The sequence below is a fragment of the Stegodyphus dumicola genome, chromosome 8 (assembly GCF_044657685.1).
Source record: "Stegodyphus dumicola isolate Sdum_Otavi_A_Nest chromosome 8, ASM4465768v1".
In the NCBI taxonomy this organism is placed as follows: Eukaryota; Metazoa; Arthropoda; class Arachnida; order Araneae; family Eresidae; genus Stegodyphus; species Stegodyphus dumicola.
Genome location: NC_140775.1, coordinates 41,327,227 through 41,348,109, shown reverse-complemented (window position 1 = coordinate 41,348,109; position 20,883 = coordinate 41,327,227). Strand labels below are relative to the sequence as shown.

General features: G+C 32.9%; 1 protein-coding gene across 6 annotated transcripts in view; it reads right to left on the bottom strand.

Moving 5' to 3' along the window:
• Positions 1-20,883, bottom strand: part of LOC118183318 (uncharacterized) — a 466,396-nt gene that overhangs the window by 150,627 nt on the left and 294,886 nt on the right. The gene's annotated exons all lie outside the window — the stretch shown is intronic.

Below are 20,883 nucleotides of genomic sequence, written 5' to 3'. Positions count from 1 at the left end.
TATCTTTATCTATTTTCAGATAATGTAAAACTATTTGGTTATTGTAAATTTATAATAATAAGAAATATTAAAATTACTAAAATTTTTGGTGACCCCCCCATACTGCAGGTCTTGTGACTCCAACTGGGTTCGAGACCCACAGTTTAAAAAACCTCTGTGTTAGAGCACCCTTATGAAAGTTTTTAACTTTTCCGAACGGTGGTCGACTTGCATAAAAATGCCAGTGCCTTCATCTTGGGGCACTCTTATGAAACTGTCCCAAAATAAACACCGTCCTATCAACATAATAAAACCTATTTCATTTAAAATCAAACCTAAAATTTCGTGTTTTCTCGAAGTTTACTGGCAGCTCTGTCCCGTCACAGTTTCATAAGTAGCATTTATGCTGGTTTAGATTACTATCTCTTTCATTAATGATACTTATGGCAGTCCGAACGATAAGCAGTTCTTTTTGTTGCTGACCTAAGTGGTGTTACAATAAGCTGTTTTAATTAAGAAATAATAATTTAATAACGTTTAATGTAAGAAATTTGATTTTAAATTTCCAATTTCAAAAATTCTATTTTGAAGTATTGTCAGCGTCATAACAATTTATAAATTTCTTCACCGGCGATGTGGTCTTAACTTATAAGCAGTGCCGTTGTTACTTAACCAATGCTTACAAGCAGATTTGATATCATCTTAATTTATAAGTAGTAATCTTGGGATAATTATCATAAGTCCCTAGAACACTATAAAACGTTCGAGGTCCATGAATTTTCGAGGACTCTTTTCACAAGATGGCAGAATATGTTGCAATTATTCTTAATTTATTAATGCCTTTGAAATTTTTGTTTCATAAAGTTTCAGAAATTCCAAGAAATCATTCACTTAATGCGAATTTGAATGCATATAATTCATTACTGAGTGTAGATGAAGGCGTTTCCTAAATTTCTATATATTGCAACATTTCCCATTGGTGCAATCCATATAAAGATAATTTGTTTTCATTTTCAATTATATACATGTACCTCTTAAGAATGTAGCATTCACTGTATTTACTAATCTAAATTCGTTATTGTTTGCTATATTATAAAGATGCTAAACATATTTCAGATATAATTACTATTTGAAGCAAGAAGAAAAATCCTGACTGCTATTAAAACAGATGGGTAACAAAATCGTTCATTTATTATTTAAATTTGCAAACAGTGGAACAATAAGTAATACATGAAGTGAAAAGAAAACTGCTAAATATTTTCAGACGTAAGATTTGTTTGACTCACTTAGCTGCAGAAAGGTGTCAAGGCATTTAACAAAATAATTTTTTAGGGTCTTTTTACTGTCTTTCTAGCAAAAAATACTGCTAAAAACTAAGACCAGTGTCTATGTAAGATCACGTAAACCATCACAGAAAGGTAGTATGCACACATATTTGAGGAACGCCCAAATAATAAAAAGATCACTATCTCAGGTAGAGCTATTCGTTTGTATTAACCCTATTGAAAAACAGATAAGACAATCTTAGAAACTATGAATAGTTTATTTTATTCTACTTATTTAGAAAAACAGGTGAAGAATACCTTAGAAACTGTGCATACTTTATTTTATTCTAATTAATTGTTACATTTTATATCACTTCAACTTAAAAACTTCCAATCTGATTATCTGATTTCAATAAAAACTTCACATTCTATACCTTGGGTTTAATACACTCACGTTTGTGAAAATTGCAACACCAAGAAGGAATCGTCATAATTGAATGCAATTTAATACACAGTTGAGTGGTAGTGGTACAAATAAATGATTAAATGTTCAAAGCAAACAAACAAGAACAAGAGATCAGAATCAGTATTTTGTGTGGCCACCACGCGCCGCAATAAGTGCTGCTACACGACGTGGCATGGAGTCAAACAAAGTTTGAATGTCTGACTGAGGAAGAGCATTCCATATCGTTTGTACGCCTACCCAAAGTTCGTCTGCAGACGCAACAGGACGAGGATCACGAGCAAGACGCCGACCAATGACATCCCACACATGTTCAATTGGCGACATATCCGGGGAACACGCAGGCCAAGGAAGAAGCTGTACCTGCTGCGCTGCAAAGAAGGATTTAACAATCCGAGCAGTATGAGGGCGGGCATTGTCCTGTTGAAATACAGCGCCTGGCAAGCTTTGAAGGAAGGGAACAGCTTCGGGCTGTAGAACTTCACGGATATACCGGTTGCTGTTCAGCTTGCCCACAATTCGTAGCAATTGAGATCGTCTATGATATGCTATGGCGCCCCAGACCATAACTCCGGGTGTTCGTCCACTGTGGCGTTCGATAATGCACTCCGGAAGGTGGCGTTCACCGGCATAGCGTCTGACACGAATGCGACCATCATGGTACCACAAATTAAAGCGGGATTCGTCAGAAAACACGACATGCTGCCAAATAGCACGCCAGTCTCTATGCTGATTGGCCCATTGTAGCCGCAGGCGGCGATGGTCGTGCGTTAGGGGGATCCTGTATAAAGGAGTCCGTGCGCGCAGTCCACACTGCAGCAGACGTCTACGAATTGATGAAGCACACAATGAAACACCTGTAGCTATTGACCACAGTGCTGCCAATTGTCTAGAGGAAGCTGTACGGTCCGTCCGCGCCATGCGGACCAGGTGTCTATCATCGCGAGCTGACGTCACATTTCGGGGTCCACTCCCGGATTTCCGAGTTGTCCGACACTCGTCCGTCCACTGCTTCCAAACGCGCATCACTGTGCTGCTGTTACGCTGCACACGAGAGGCTACTGCACGATACGACAATCCAGCTTCACGAAGGCCGATGATTCTTCCTCGTTCAAACTCTGTAAGTTGTTCAAATCTCGCTCTCTTTCGTCGACGAGGCATAAGTACAGATTGAGTTAACGTTTACCACTAGCAGATAACCACCGATAACCATACACGCCTCGCTACAGCCGTCTATTTATTCGGATCCATCAGCCGTTCAGAGGGCGCTGCTCAGCATACGCATGCGCTACGGATTTGCAATTCTAATCATTTGCATATCATGCGCTACTTTGCATTTCCTGAAAATTTCAGCTCACTCGCGTAAGTCCTTCATGGTGTTGCAATTTTCACAAATGTGAGTGTATTTTTATTTAAAACTGAATGCTTTAGTATAATATTCTATCTAATAAACATCGATCTCCTTTAAAGTAAATACTGTGGGAAATAAATTTCCTTTTCCTTTATCACCTACGCTAATATTTTAAATATTAGTTCAAATAAGCATATTTTAAAATAATTACCATATTTTTCCATGTATAAGACAAAAATTTTAGCAAATATACAATTTCAAAATTATTTATAGATTATGCGATAAAAATGATTTTACAGGCTAAATTTAAAAATATTATTTTTATTTTATTTAATCTTATTGTAGTACTTTAATCACATATCTAAAAACGGTATACAATTCGGTGATTTTTAACAATTCTAAGCCTTTGCTTGAGGCCAAATTCGAATGAATACCATTGTTTTTCATTTCACCATTAACATCGCTGTCTTTGCCCCATAGATAATATCATCTTCAATTCCATCCAGATTATTCTTCGGTAAACGTGTAGAGGCATTAGGATTTTTGGAAGCAGAAAACATGAAACATATGCAACCGCCTTCGCCGGGAATCGAACCACGGACCTCTAGAATACCTGCCCAGCGTGCTACCGTTACACCACGAAGGCACGCTAGGGTAGTGGGAGAAATACCTTTTATACTCCCTTTTTTAAAGGGCGACTAGGGTTTTAGGGGACCTAGTCGCTAAATCCTGGGTGCGGAGAATCATCATCCACAACCCTTTTAGTTCAGGCGCCACCTGTAGAGTCATTAGGATTTGTGGAAGCAGAAAACATGAAAAATATGCAACCGCCTTAGCCTGGAATCGAACCACGGACCTCTGGAATACCGGCCCAGCGTGATACCGTTACACCACGAAGGCACGCTAGGGAAGTGGGAGAAGTACCTTATAAACGCAATAACCTTTAGTTTTAAATGTAGCAGAATATGCAATGCTTTTTTTACCTTAGCATTTTTCTTTGTATAATAGAACGCAACGTCGTATTTTACTCGTAAAAGGAAAAGCACAACGAGAAAAGTCTCGGGACTATTTCAGAATAGTTACTACAACTAGGAACCAAAATTAAATTCCTATTGCCAAAACGCTAAATAAGGCGTATGTCCAAAAGCTGGGAGAATTGAGAATGATAAACTTTTGGTGCAAAATTGCCATTTCTTTCTGCAGTGCTTTATTTTTTTGAACGCAAGCTGAAAGTGAATTGGCATTTACCTTCAGCTTGTCTGATAGGTACAGACTACAAGATCAATTATTCGCACTTTTTGCTATACACACATCTGTATCTATAGTGCAATGTTAAATTTGGCATACACATGGATTTGCAGTTTTGGCTGTAATTTGGCAGCAAAATATTACCACTCGGTTTATATTCGGAAATCTATAGTATATAAGATTAAAGCAGTAAAGAATAATTTTGTTAAATAAATCAAAAACCGTTTTAAGCATTTTTAACATTTCAGCGTTACTAACAAAAAGGCACAAGGTTTTTGTGTCACGAAACATTTTCTAACCTTTCAAACTTCAGTGTAAACTTATTTGTAATGACTTATCCATCTATATTATTATATAAAAACATTTTAAAAATGCCTTTCTTTGTAAAAGTCCATAAATTTCTTAAAACCTTTAGTTTATTCTTTTTCCCTGATGGGCAGATGAATAATAATAAGTTTTTAAAATGATTTATAAATAAATGTAAGCAAAATTAAAAAATTCTCTATCTTATTATTTCCCTAAGTTTAATATATTTCTTACAAAATTAGTTTTGTTATTTTACATGGGTTCGCGCAATTCAGTAAACAGCTTTCCCTTAGCCAGATAGCTCTCGTGTGAATACCATATTCAAATAACGTAACCTAACCTCGCCATATTTATTTAATAAATATATCGGTCCAAACTGGAAATGCGTATTTGTGCTGATGGTCTCGAATATTGGCAAACAAAAAAACACAGAAATAATACTGGATGCAAGTCCATGAAAAATGGTTTTTATGGAAATAAGAATTTATTGTTCGTTTCAATGAAAAGAATTAGAACCTATTCCCCAACATAAAATTAAAAATTATAGTAACTAATTAAATTGTAATCTGAAAGACTGAATTATTTTTAATTTAACTAAAGTATTCTAAATCTTAGCTCTGCTTTATCGTTTTATTACCCGACACACTATTGTTTACAAAATCTGAATAAAATTAGTTTCAGTACTTGCTAATTAATTCCGTTCCCCAAAACGTATCAGTTAGGCTTATAGAAATTAATGTAAAAAAGATTAATGATTAGTTTTACAGTACCTGAATAATAAATATGAGTTCCCATCAACAGTCGACCTTTCTTAAGTCAAATACGCGAAACTACAGATAAGGCTGCTATACAGAAAAGGAACATGCACGAAAATTCGTGCAAAAATGCGCACGTTTCCAGCATTTAGAACTAGTTTCAGAACCAGAAACCTTTCTTGGTGTTTAACTGACCCCAAATGCAGCACAGGAAGTGCTGAAAGTAGTTTCTATTTCTCTTTTAAGAAATTATTTCGGACTACGTACACGAGTGAAAAATTGTAAGATATAGATATCTCTTCACGAACTAGACCAGATAACCTATTTACAAAAATCATTCTGCTTCATAATTTGTTTACAGTTTCAAACCCACTCTCCAATTATAAATAATAAAAATGCAAAATAGAAGTGAAAATTTCAACAAAATAAAAATTACTGCAGATAAAATATTTAACTAATTTCAGCTCTTATGTAGTTGCTTTAAGAATAATGTTTGTGTATAAAAAGATGTCTAACTAATCGATTAATTATATGATAATTATTATATAATATTTAAAGGTGCATTGTAATGATACCTGAAACGTGGCCTAGGATGAATCATAAACACGATTTATAGAATAAAATTCGATAACAAACATGAACTCTTAAGCATTTGCTTGTCAAAAAGACACAAAAGAATGGTAGGTAAACTATGGTAGGATTTCGAGCTGGGTCAGTACTGAACCCCAGGACTTGATGGAATTTTAGAGGGTGTCAGTGATAGCCAAGAGCTTGATTGGGGGTCGATAGCCTTAATATGAACCAACAGTTCGGCATTATAAAGAACCTATTGATTACAAAAACATTATTAATAAAATTGACAATTAATTGTTTGTTGATATAAAGTTATGTCATGCAGTAAGGGAAAAAACATAAAAAGCGAATATAAAGGAAAATATACTAAAATTGCTTAATATATTTTAAAAAACAATAATAATTTTTAAAAATTAAAAAATAAATCAAAAATTAAAAAATACGAAGAATATTAAACTAGAAAAGAAACTTGAATAGTTCTGAACGAGGTTTGTAAGGTATTTCTTCAACCTTCTTAGAGTGCCTTCGTAGTGTAGTGGTCTGCACGCTGGGCATGTATGTGGTTCGATTCTCGGCGAAGATTCGTGGTTCGATTCTCGGCGAAGGCGTTGCTCATTTTTTATTTCTCCTGCTTAACTAAAAGACCTGCGATGTCCAAAGAATCTTTACCAACTGATCACAAGCTACCTTACAGAACGTCAAGTGGCCTACAAAAGAGACGCCCTAAATATTACGATGAATTAGTCCAAAGGAGCCCCACAGGGGTCTAATATCGGACCCATCCTATGGAACATAATTGCAGACTCAGCGCTTAACATCAACTTTGAAGACAATGCCAAGATACAAGCTTACGCCGACGATATTATACTCATAATAGAGATGCAATAGGACAAGAATAGAGCGTAAAGCAGACGCAGCACTCAAATTGCTTACAAAATGGAGTCAAGACAATAAACTGTGTTTCAGTATTGAAAAGACACAGGTGATATTCTTTCCAAAGGGCTCAAAAATAGACGCGAATCCACCACGCATAAAGTGGGAAGGGCATCCACTGTGACGCCAATACCTCGGATCCACGCTTGATAAGAAGCTCACGTGGGTATCACATCTTACGGAAGTCCTAGATAAGACGCATCGAATCATTAATAAACTAAACAGGATAATCACAGACAAGGGGAGCCAAAAAGGGCGCCTGGTAAAACATCTATACCTAAATGCAATTGAACGCATGATCCTCTACGGCTGCCCAGTCTGGATGACTGGCATAGCAAGAATATGTCAAAAACTACAACAAATACAGCAAATAATCCTATTAAAAATCACCAGTGCGTATAGCACCACATCAACCGCAGCACTTCAGGTTCTAGCTGGCAGGCTCCCACTCGAGCTAAAAGCAGAATTAGAGAGATCAATCTATCGACTTCTACACTACAAAGAGAACCTTCACACTAAAGAAGATTTACATCTATCCTATTCCAGCATAGAAAGCTTCCAAAATTTCCCTGTCTTACACCCAGAAGATCTACTCATCCTTTCCTGGCGCAAATCGCCACTCTCAGAACAACAAAGAGAGATTTTCTCTGAGGGATCAAAAATTTCAGGACGAGTAGGGGCAGCGTTCACGGTCTTTTCGAACAATGAAGAAATTTATCAAGCACAATTCCGTCTAAGCAACCATGCTTCAGTCTTGCAAACCGAGTCCCACGCACTCAAAGAAGCAGTACTATGGTTAGATACGCAATCAGCAGCTCACACTTCATTCTTCACAGATAGCATGAGCGTTCTGAATGCGTTGAATTCCTTCCCTCCAAAACATCCGCACACCGGCAGCACTTAGAGAGATCCTCTTGACGTTAGGCTCTTTTATCCCTTTAAAGATCAACTGGATAAAAGGACATACTGAGCAGAAAGCAACGAACGAGCGGATGAACTAACTAAGACTGATGCTCTCAAACCAGAAATTGACTGACAAGGAAATTTCCGAGAAGGCTTTCCGCGAAGGCTCCGAAGTTGCAAAAAGGCTTCTCAAGACAAAATTCCAAGAGACATAGTCATCACGATGGCAGGAAGAAGAGACAGGAAGATTTACTTACAACATCTTCTCAATACCTACTCTCAAGAGGCTCAAATGCAACTGACGCTTCCTCCAGGCCTGTACCAACCACGGGAAATTCCCAGCGTATTACAGACGATTCCTCAGACGGGACGTCAACTTGTTCTTGCGGTTATCGCGGGGAAGACTTCATTACCTGCTCTCCTACCCTCTGACAGAGAACCTTCGGCAGCAGTTCTTTCCTTCCGACTACATCACATATCTTGTGAATAGACTGTTCACGGACTATTACTGCAACAAGGGCATCTTAGAGATAATGAAGCAAGTGCATGAAAATAATTATATCCAAGAAACTAAAGATTAATGTAAAATGTAGAAAGGCGACCTAACAGTCAGATTGCTAGCAATGACTAGGATGACTTCCTAAACCTGTAGTGCCATTAACTTAGTTTGGCGGAACAGGTTAAGTAAAGTGACCATATATCTCTCCTGCTTTCAAAATAACCTAATGTCTCTACGGTGGCGTCCAAACTAAACGGGTGGTGGATGATGATTCTCCACACCCAGGGTTTGGCGATTGGGTCCCCTAAAAACCCCAATCGCCCTTTAAAAAAGAGGAGAATATAAGGTATTTATCCCGCCTTTTTAGCGTGTGTTCGTGGTGTAGTGGGCGCGTATTACAGAGGTCCGTGGTTCGATTTCCAGCGAAGGCGTTGCTTAGTTTTCACTTCTCCTGCTTCCAAAAAATACCTAATGTTTCTACACTGGCGCCAAAACTAAAAGAATGACGGATGATGATTCTCCACAACCAGGATTTGACGATTGGGTCCCCTAAAGAAACCCCAGTCGCCTTTTAAAAAAGGAGAGTATATAAATATTTCTCGCGCCTTCTTAGTCCAGTAAAATGTTTTTCAAAACATTTATTTGAATTTTTAATCTAATTGTTATATTTTTTCAGTTATTGATATGCAGTTATTTTATTTTATTTATTTATTTATTTATTTATTTATTTTTTTTTGGTTAAAATTATGTTGTATGCTCTGTATTACAGAAAAACTGAAAAAGAGGACCATGAAGAAAACAAGAGGTCAATGCAAGAAAAGGGCTGGGAAACTTTGGTTTAAAGTATCACAGTCGGAAACTACATACTGTAAAATAGAAAAATTCTAATACATAGCGAACACAGAGCTGCAGTTTATTACATAAACTGAAATATATTGCATAACTTTCTTTAATCAATATGTCATGGTAACGCTATCTTTGTTTTCTTTTCGTCATCGACAGAACAGATGGCCCACTGGATTAGGTGCTCTCCAGCCTGTTGGATCCCGTCAATGAAATATTTTTTAAAAAAGTGCTTAGTACTGTGTTCCTCTGGGAATTGATTACATTTAGAGCTTAGTGCTGTTGTAAAGACATTATTTTATTCCAAACAATTATTTTTAGTTTAAAAACTTTGATTTCATTTCTGATTTCAGTTTCCTGTCAGAATGTAAAATTTAATGATGTGTATGCAAATCTAAGTGAGAAATCAGAAATCAGAAAGTATTTAAGCAGCGGTTTTAAGAGTTTTAGTAGGAGAGGTAGTTTTGAGTGTATGTCGCGTGTTTGAAATAGCTCTGTACAAGAATAGTTGGTGCTTAGCCATTTTCTTTAGATTATACTGATTCTAGGCTCAGCTTTGTTGTGTGCAGCCGATTTAGCGGTTTAGATAAAGATGGAACCAGTCGTGTAGCTAATCTTTACTTTTAATGTGATTGTCTATTTTATTTTCTGTTCAAGTTACATAGCCACAACTGGTGATAAATTGTGAGCACCGATTGAACGCTTTTCTTTAAAGTTTAGTTCAAATAAAAAGATTATTTAAACCTTCTTCTGCAGTCATCTGTTCTTCCAAGACCTAACGAGAATTCGCTGCTTAGTCTTTTCAGGGTCTACAATGTATAATTCCAAAATCTACTAGAAGAAACTACACTGGGTCCTCCGGGAATTGACTACATTAAGTGAGGATTACTGAAAGAAGAAGGATCAGAGCATGAAAAGAAAGTGCATGGTGGGGACTGTTGAGACTAAGGGGAAACAATTTTCACTATTGTGGTTACATGTTAGGCATACAAACATAATAAAGACAGGGTATACAAAAAGGTACAGATGGTAAAAAGTAACGCTATCTATAAATTATTGCGCAAATAAATTACTAAAGATACTTTCGGAAAATCTTAGCATGTGCAGATCAACTCATATTTAAGTGGCCACATAAATGTGTTATGTGGTATTCGAATCAGTATTCTAGATTTCTTTGTTCTATGCGGGTAACACGGTACGAAAATGAGATTTAAATTTATAATTAATTAAAAAAATATTGTGAATAACTTGCATCAACATTATTCCGATTTCTTTTTTCTTTTTATTTTTTTATATTTCATACTATTTTGGTATACGAAAGTTTATCTGAAAGAGTTTACGATATAAAATACAGTTGCTCAGAAGTGCATTAAATTGTGAATCTCAGTCAGTTTGACAACAAAATCATTGAACAGAGAGATAATCTACGTTTAACCTCTGACCAGAACCATGCCTCAGTCTATTTTCACCTGACGCAAGAGGGTAAATTCGTGCCCCTATCTAAAATGCCGATCAAGTATGCCTGCTCATTTTTGTATACACAACTGTTTTAATTCATAATACCTAACTTTTACAATAAAGTCAATTGTAATTTTTTATATGCAGAAAAATAATGAAAAAAAAAAAAAAAAAAAGATGTATAATTTAAAATGAAAAAAAGGCTAAGAAAATTCGTGTCTGATGATCAGTCAAAATAAATAATTTTGAAAATTACAAATTGTAATACAATCAATGCAGAATAATACTGAACTATTTCTAGATATATAGCGTTATAATTCAATATTGGTAACATAATTTGTGTTATTTGGCTAAATCAAAAGGCACAATCCTTATGCATTGTAATAGGTTTCTTCGCTGTATAAAGTTACAAAAATTTACTCTCGAAATTAATAATTTGTCTCAAAATCCTTAATTCTTCTTTATTTACCCCATATAGCAAAGCGAACCCTCTGTAGCCAAACATATGGCTGTTCATTGATTCGAATTCTCTAACTATTCTTTTATCTAGGTATGAAGTCCTACCCACTGATGGCAGGACATGTAAGACTGTCGATGATCACTGGTAATCATTGGCTGGATTTGTCACTGGATCGATCTATATCAAAATTACAAATAATTTCGCATATTGCAGCGAAAAAGAAAGAGAAAACGCACTAAATCACTCCCTTGTAATTATAATTTAATGAGATATTTAAAATCAGCTAGAGGTAATAATAGGATGGTATTCTTATTTTATGACTTTTGCTCTTGTGAAAATAAAATGATCATGTGATCTTTCGCAATCGTCTAATATCTATTTCTCGGTAGGTCTTGCGAGAAAAGTTTGTGTTAAAAATCTTCAGAATTCTGAATTTAACATATATATTTTTTGCTTACTGGGTTTAGTTTAGTTTTTCTTCCTCGGATTATCTGATTAATTATACTTGGTTTATAATTTAGTCTGCTTTATGCTTATGTATGAGATACGTTATGAATTAAAATTAGAAAAATGTGGACAACATGGTTTTCATGCGAGAATCACGTTTATTTTTTTAGTGTATTATAATATTATTTTTTCAGCTCTCATTAAAATTTGGCTACCTCGAAACATAACTTGCTTATCTGTTGAGGTAATTATACACTGTATCCGCAATTCATTGACAAAAAGAAAAAAAAACTAAAAGAAAAACATTACTCACTACGTTTGCTCGTTTTATCTCGTGATAATGAACGGAAGTAAGTGAAAAAGGAACATTACTTTAAAATGGCCTCGCAATCTGATAAAATATTAGTAGAAAACTTGTTTTGTATCCCACGAATTAAGATGCCGACATCTCAGTTAAATCGAAGCATTTTACAGGTTGTACTAAGCAATTGTTTGAAAACTCGTAATTAAAAGTAACAAACGAAATGAAAAATTACATTATATAATTTATTTCTGTAGCCTTGTCTTAAATTATATTACCGTACTTCGCTTCAAGAAAACCTGTTATTAAAATGTTAATTAAGTTTAATATATTTTTCTTTCGATTTGAAAAAACGCACAAAAGAATATGTATATATCAAGTAATTACTTTCGCAAGCAAGTCGTTTAATTGCTTTCTAGAGATAAAATTTTGCACGCAATGAAAAGCTCATTAATTAAAAATATTATTTAGTTCTGATATTTAATACCAAATCTAATTTTATCTCTAATTAATTTTTAAACCTTAAAATTTATGCAAAATAAGATACACTTTATTAATTTTGTTTATTATTTTAAGATTTAAAAGAATAATGTACTGTGTTGAAATCTTATGAAGATTATGTTTGCGGTACTGTTTGGATATATACATGTTTAGATATATATGCATAATCTGAAATACTTATTAGTCAGAAATCCGTATTTAATATATAGTAAGTAATTAAATCTTAATTTACCTTATATTTGAATAGCATTATAATTTAGTTTAGCATTATAATATTAAAAAGAATGTTAAAAGTTATAGAAAAATATCTTAAATCCAGTAAAAATAAAAACTAAGACATTTAGACTCAATAACAAAAATTATTATCCATTTCCTATTTAAAATGTTTTAGGCCAAACGGCGTTAGCCCAGAAGGGCAATTAATTTCAAAACGGCTTTTTGCGTCGATTCACTTTTCAAACTGTTGCCACCAACTGTTATCCCCATGTATTATATTTAAAGAAACTAAATAATGAAGAATTTGCATGAATGTTTCTCGCACTGTGAAGAAACAAGGGTACCTAGAGCCATCAGTGTTTGAAAAACATAGTCCTCCAATCGAACATGGACACTTGGAGCCCGAATTTTGAATTTCGAATTTGTTTTATTATTTATTTAAATTTTGTGAAACTTTAACGAATTTTTGATTAACAAACTCAATAATTTCAAAGAGAGCAATGGCAACACTGTATGAAAAAAAAAATTTTTTTTTATCTCGAGCACGAAAGACTGTGTATCGGAAATTCTAAGGATATGCTCTTTTTTAATTATTTTGCAATACTGCTCTTGAATCGAATTCTATGTTTTAAGTGCGAAGAGCATGGTGTTTAATAAATAAAGGTAACACACAAAAGGTTAAAGAAAAGCTCCTTTGGGCATATTCAGATTTTTTTTATTTATTATATTTTAATTAAATTCAATACTGTGTAAATATAAGAGCAGGAATAAGAGCAGGAGTATGTCAAACTTTCCTTCAATACTGTGTATCGTTGCACATTGTCATGGCTAACCAAGCATTATTTGCTTCAGATTTTAGCTATTTCCATTTGGCAACACCCTTATTACGAATTGTCCAGCTTTAAATCTACGCAACATAAGCACATGCCTAATTCAAAACAAGTGATTGAGGTTGTTTGTTATAAGTAGAATGTAAGTAAAATGCGCCATGCGTCATTTACTCATTTATACACATATTTTTGGGAGAAATTTATAATTTTAAAATCTAGGACATTAGACTACTGTATCATTCTAAAAGTACTAATGGACACTTTCTAATTCCATAACAGTTAAAAATAAATGATTTTCATTTTATTTGACCTCCTTTCCTAAAAAATAAGGAAACCATCTGTATACGATTGCTTTGTGTGCGTTATGGACAATTACATTTTAAGAACAACCAAAATAATTGCCATTAGACTGGATATTGATTTTTAGATGCAATTCGCACGGAATGTGCTATACTGTTAAATTTGTAGAAATTTATTCAGTTTCTGTTAAGGGATCAGTTACTGTTTAAATATGACAAAAATATAACAAATTTTAAAGCTCAATATCTTCATAAATAACTGATTTAATATATTCAAATTTTGTGTACATATTTCGATATCCTTGATATTGTATTTACTCTTTTTTTTAGGCTTCAAATATTAACCTATTTTAAATAAAATAAAAATAATGTACTTTCCTGAACATCGACTTAAAATTATAATATATACTGCGCTCAGCATTATGAATAAACAAATGTCTATTTTTAGACTTTTTATTCCAAAATCAAAAAATTATGTATAATTAAAATGACCTACTGTAATCTATTTATATTCGAAAGAAAAAGAGCAAGAACTTTATTTTTATTTTCGAGATCTCCAAATTGGCAATTTTCGACATAAATTAATTTTTAAATCTTTTTATGCGAGAAACATAATAGTTGTATACTCACATAGGGTTTATATAATTGCATACTTACATAGGGTTGTATAATTGGTAATACTCACATTAAAGTTATATCATACATACACAATTGTATACTCACAATGGGTTTATATAATTGGTCAAAAGTTCTAGAAATTCTGATCAATAGTTTCAGAGGAATCATGTGCGCAAGCAGGAAAAATATAGTTTTGAAATATCTTAATTTAAAGATATAAGAATCTTTAATCCTGTAAATGCACATTTTCGTCTTAATGTTAATAAAGGAATATAAAAATATAGCTATAAGTTTATGAGTATGTATATATCTAAACAGTACTGAACACAATCATCTTATTTTTTATTGAGACAATAAAAAATTTGGAGTCGAAATTTTCGTATGACAACAAATTTAATTATAGTTCTCAATATTTTTGTCTCAGAAACACAAAAATTGGTCATGTTATACAAATATAATGTTTACACAGTTAAACAAGTTTCCTGAAATATCATTAGCCAGTTTAGAGAAATCATGAGCGCAAGCAGGAATTTCCTGTTTCTATGAAATCGTTAAATCAAAAATTAAATTATCTTGATGCTAGTAAGTTAATCTTCCTATAATGCGTCGTATATATTTGTTTGAAATAGCATGCAGAAATATTATATGGATAGTTTAGGGGATTTCATATAAGGAATTTGTAGAAATGCAAATAAATGTAAGTAAAATATCTGGTTATTTAAATGGCAAAACTTAGGACTATTTTCTAAAACCTGAATTTGGTTCTAGAGTACATGAAATTTGCTTTAAATTTATGTACTATTGGATTTATGTAAGAAATCAAATTTTAAAAATAATAGCATACAAATAATAGTTAAAAGCATAAAAAAATTTCAGTTTTTATTTATTTCTTTAAACGTTGTTTATTTATTTCTTCTTTTAAATTTCTATTTTTCTTTTCTTTCTCCCTCTCTCTATTTTTTTTTTTTTTTTTTTTTTTTTTTTTTTTTTTTTTTTCCTGGAAAATGTTTGGTTTGTAAAGTATTTAAATTTTGTTTTCTTTTCAAAGTAAAGGTTTTGAAATATTTTTTGAAAATACCACTTATTTTTGGAAGTTAAAAAATGGGAAATTCCAAATTCCAAATAGAGTAATCATGAGCTTACCAAGAGTTTCGCGTCATTAAGTAGGTAACGTAGCTTTATTTTAAATACATATTTTTTTCGTTATCCAGATTTAAAGTGAATCATTTTCAACCCGGATGTACATACCTGCAAACAATCACAAATTAACCAGAGTATACGAAAATCTTTGTTTTACGGATTTGTTTGATACGCCTTTTATGGATTTACTTTTTACAATTGGATTTATGTGATTATTCTACAGAAAAGTTATGGTACTACATTGAACTTCTTAAGGTACTTTCAAAATTGATAATTTTCTATCCTTGTTTGTCTCCAAATCCGTTGAAGTACTCCAAAAATAAAATTTTCATATACTATTTATGTAGCATATTAAATTATTTAAATAATTTTTCCTTAATTGTTTAGTTTTACAGCTAATATAAAAACCTTAAAGAAGACGCTTATGCTATAAGGTATTTCTCCCACCTTCTCTTAGCATGCTTCGTAGTGTAGTGATCAGCACGCTGGGCGCATATTCCAGAGGTCCGTGGTCCGGTTCCCGGCGACGGCGTTGCTCATTTTTCAGTACTCCTGCTTTAGAAATAACCTAATGTCTTAACTGACGTCTCTAGTGGACAACACACACGGACACCTGCAAGACACCGAAGAACAGCCAATAACCTAATGTCTCTACAATGTATATCACAGTTGCTGGCTTCTTTCCTGGAGGTTACTTGCATCATATATGTGTATTTGTTGATTAATAAAGAAGAATAAAAGAAGTTGCGTTCTTTAAAGTTGTTATGCTCCCTTAATTGCTACAATCTAGGTTACAATTTCCCATTGTGATTCTCCATGTATCATGTATGTTTTTTTAAACTTAAGTAGAAAACTCATTCTCAGTATATGCTAAAATTTCCTAGAGAAAACATCAGGTTAATTGTCACTGCAAACAACATATCAGCTTTGAAAATAGACAGTCTGGTTAAAGAGTATTTACTAAGAGAGAATGATGTTTTCTAAACATGAGTGCCAGAATTTCCGAATCATTGATGTAAAATATCTCATATGCCAACTGAAGAGCTTGATATTATTTGATTTATTAATGGCCCTGAGATATTCTTTTTAAACAATCGAAAACTATACCATAGCATGAAAGTCAAAGAATATTGGTGCATGGTTTTTTTATATAATGTGAGTTTGGAATGAACGTAAAAATTAGGACGAAAAATTTACTTAAAATACTTCAATCCTGATGATAACTTGTATATGCTTGTGAATTTTTGAATGAAATTATACTGCCATGTACGGTTACATTGCTTAAAGACGCAATATTTAACTTTAATAAAACAGTAAAATATTATTCTGATTTTTTTTAAACTGCAGAAAAACTTTGGTCTATTTTTTCTGTAACAGAAAAGAAGAGTAATTTTAAAATATAAGACATTTTACCAAGATTTTTATGCATCCCTAATTAAATGGACTACAAAATCTAATCTTCTTGGCTATCATACACAGTGTGACTACTAGATTCACTTGGACGTCAAACCTTTGCGAATTTTCCCATAGGCGTGAAGATGAACACAGCACGGAAAGGGTGTAAAAGACCCTTTTAATTAATCACAACTCTTTAATAGAAAGGAATATACTTATACGTGCGTACAATAGCACCGACTACTTGAAAATATATATATGCGTACAACAGCACCGACTACTTGAAAATTAATTGAGATGAGAAATTAAAATTACTTGAGAAATTATAGGTAATAACTTTTGTATTTCTAATAAAGATAAAGCAGGTATAAAACATTTTAGGTTTTTGCAACGTATACCTACGCTTATACTGATAAGAGAATTACTTAGTTGGAACGGAATAAGATAAGATAAAATTTTAAAAAATAAAAAAAAGAAAATTTGAAAGGTTTCAGATTTTAAATTTTGTCCAAAAGGGCGTTTTTTAACGTTTTGTGTGTTAGTTTTATTTATTAAATATCATGTTCTTTGCACTTAAACGATAAAATTCAGTTCAATAACAATGTCGCAAAATAATTTTAAAATGAGCCTATCTTTAGAATTTGCGATACACAGTTCCGCGTCGCTGGAGATAAAAAGGTTTCCCCACCCGTAGAGTGTTGCCATTGCTCGCTTTGAAATTTTGTTAATCAAAATTGTGTTTGTTAATTTGAGTTTGTTAATCAAAATTCGTTAAAGTTTTACAGAATATGAAATTGATAATAAAACAAATTCCAAATTTCAAATTTGATCTTCCACATGCTCATATTCGTAGGAGGATTGCGTCATTCAAAATTTGATGGCTCTAGGTACCGTTGTTTTATCCCAATGCGAGAAATATACATACATTTAGACAGATTTTTCATTATTTAATTTCTTCAAATATACTGCAGGACTCTAATATTTGGTAGCAATAGTTTGAAAAGTGAAACGGAGATTTATAGTGATTCAACGCAAAATCGCAAAACGAAAAAATAGTCCTTCAGGGAAAAAGCCCCTTTGGACTAATTAAAGCCTTTTTACTTCCTTGCACGAAGTAAAAAGGAAATATTGTAATCGTGAAAATTTTTTGGTGTCATATTTCAAAGAAAATATCCATTTTTACCGCTATCAGATGCAATTTAACGATGTTTTTGCGTGACATCTGTACAGAAGGACAGTATAAAGGACTATTCCCTCCCCCCAAAAAATATGAAACTCATTTAAAATGAATTCTGAAGAGAATTTTCCGTGGCGTCTGTGAGTACGTACGTATCTCGCAAAACTCAAAAACGAGTAGCCTCAGAACGTTGAAATTTTGTATATAGGACTGTTATAACACGTAGATGTGCACCTCGTATTTTGGTTGCAATCGGCCACACCAAAAGTAAATAAATATATGTTTGTGTATATATATATATATCCACTCTGTTACTCGGCTCAGTGAGCTCAGATTTTTATTTTTATAAATTTGTAAATTGTACATTTTCTTGCTTTAAAAATGATAGAATTATATTGCTTTGGTTAAGATTTTTATGCCTTTAGTTAATCTGCAAACAATAATTGTGGAATTATCAACAATAGAAAAATTTTTTAAGTGCAGCTAAGCCTAATTTTTGATTACCGTGGTGGCCATGTTTGTTTACATTTGAAACAGCAGAATAGTGGATTTGTTGCCAATCTAGAGAAACTAAACTTCGCAACAAGAAAGATAATGCCTTCATTTATTATTGCGAATTAAATCATGCTTAATACATTCTGTAATTTATTCGAGGAAATAAGTGTTTAAGATTCACTTCCTAATTTTTAATATAGATATTTTGAATTTTCATGTATTTTTGCCTTGTCGCGAAGTGAGAACTGAATTAATTGAATGAGAAATATTGCACCGTCTGTGGAAAACTGTTTTTTGTTTGTTTGTTTCTTTCTTTCTTTTTGTTTGTTTGTTTGTTTAATTTTTTTAATACATTGTTTTAGATTTATTATAGTATTTGAACAGAACGGGTGGAAACGTTTATATATTTTTTTAACTTTATAGAGCTTTAACTCAATATAATAAGTTTAAATGAAATGCAAGAAAAAATGCGTATAATTTAATATTCTGTATAAGGAAGTCATGTGGTGTGCACATCAGATTGTTTTTTATTAATTCTTAATCCTTTGTGAGTATTACATAAATATTACAAAGCAAATAAAATTTTATTTTACTTACAGAATGTATTAAAATTAAGTTTCAAAATATTTTAACAAAAAATTTCAAATCAAACCAGAGAGTGCAAAATAAAAAAAAAATATCTATTTAATATCAGTAAGCTGTATATTTCTGATTTGTGACAATAAATAATTTATATGAGGTTTATATTTTATGACCTCTTATACGAATAGGATATAATAATTTACACATTTCATCACCGTAAGATCGTAGATTATATCGATGCAGGAACGTGAAAAATGTGCAGTGCTCTCGCCGAGATTCGAACTCCAAACTGCCCGAATGCGCGTCGAGCGTGCTCCCAGTTACACTACGAAGGCATGTGGAAAAGACGGAGAAAATATCTTACATACAACCCTCTTAAAGGGCAATTAGGGATGAGGGGAGTCAGTCGCCAAATCCTGGTGGTGATGAATTATAATCCACCACCCTTTTAAGTTCGGGAGCTACTTATAGAGTTTGATTCATGATTTACATTAATCCCGACAACTTGCGGTGGGACTTAAGAATCGTTACACAATAAATTCAAGGCTAAAGAGTAGTGCTGAACTAGCCCTTTAAGTTAAAGCTAACTAGATTGTCTAGACAACCTAGCCGACCTGATAATTATTTAAATGGCCAAAAAGGTGTATCAGCAACTCCGGGTTACAGCAAAGACAGATTCGTAACGTGTGCTGGTTAGCGAAAACACGCTCTGAATAAACTCCAAGATTCACCCGTTTAAATACTAAACTCCACTTGACTTTAAACTTGCATCTTGGTAAAAAATGAGAGAGGAAGTTGAGGAGCTCAGAAAAGATAACGAAAGTTTCAACAATCTCGCAGATTATTTTCAGTTCTACTAAGGTTCGATACTGTGTATAAATTGTTATGAATATAAACCTCAAACTCATTATCTTTAGTCCTTACCTGTGATCACAAAGGGAAAAAATGTTATTCCAAATGGAAACAAATTTAAGTTTAACATAATGCAAATTAATTTCATGAGTACGAGTTCAGAAAAGTGAAAATAATGTAAAAGTAGTAGGATTTAACTGGAAACTAAAATCCTGCAGACTCTGTTAGTGTATAGCAAGTTAGCGCCACTTATTAAACAACTCATAAAACACTGAAGAAAGTTAAAATCACCTTTTTTATTTAGTATTAATGTAACAGAAGAGGAACAACTTGTGCTATACAGACAAAACGTTCACTATTTTGGGTATTTAAATTAGCATAACAAAGTTAAATTCAAATATACAGCCGCAGTCTAGGACTAAACTTAAAACAAACTAATTTAAGCTTAAGACACAATAAGTCCAGGCTTTCTTATCTTATCTAATCATTATTTCCTATCTTGTTCATTTGCGGTTTTGCAGCTGAAGATGATGGTTCGGTAAAACCATCGAAACTAGTCCTGTGAAAATTTTGTAGGTATAACGCTGATTTTTGTTGTTTGACTTCTGAATTAGTAATTTAAGTTTGCTGATATATTCAAATTGGCAGAAGCTCTGATCTAAACTTAAAAACCCTCAGCTACACAAAAACCTAATTTGGATTCCGAGGAATACGGAAATGAGAAGTTACAGTAAAGACAGTACATGATAATAATGGTTGACTAACATAAAATATCTTACACACTTCTAAAGCTAAAATCGAATTGCGCATCTAATTTCTCTTCATTTTTTACATTATGACTTACAGTACTCTCTGTTTTTACATAAGCAAAAATACTAAATATCAGAAATAAAAATTTGGTGAGAGATGTAAATGAAACTTTCATACCAAGAAAGCTATCTTTTTAAAACTACCGTTTTAACCTTCTAAGTTAAGCAAAATCAAGAAAGTGGTC